A 298-nucleotide genomic window follows, 5' to 3' on the forward strand; every position below is an offset into this window, starting at 1 on the left:
AGCAATGCCATGAGCAGTGGCCAAGGTGCCTCCTGCCCCTGGCAGGGCTGTGAGTGGGAAACACAGGACTTTCTTTGAGGCTGTGTCACAGGTGCTCCTGAGACCTTCTGGGGACTGCCAGGGGACCAAGGACTGGTGGAGGTCTAGTGCTGTGACTTGCACAGATGCTACCACCCTGCTCCCCTCCCCCAAGCACCAAGGCAGAGGGGCTGAAATGCACACAAGGTGGTGTGTCCCCATGCTGACCTCCTCTGAGGTCCATCTACGCGCAGCTGTGGCAGGCAAAACTCTGGTGGCA

This window comes from Corvus brachyrhynchos, unplaced genomic scaffold (genome assembly GCF_000691975.1).
Source record: "Corvus brachyrhynchos isolate BGI_N302 unplaced genomic scaffold, ASM69197v1 scaffold115, whole genome shotgun sequence".
Classification (NCBI taxonomy): Eukaryota; Metazoa; Chordata; class Aves; order Passeriformes; family Corvidae; genus Corvus; species Corvus brachyrhynchos.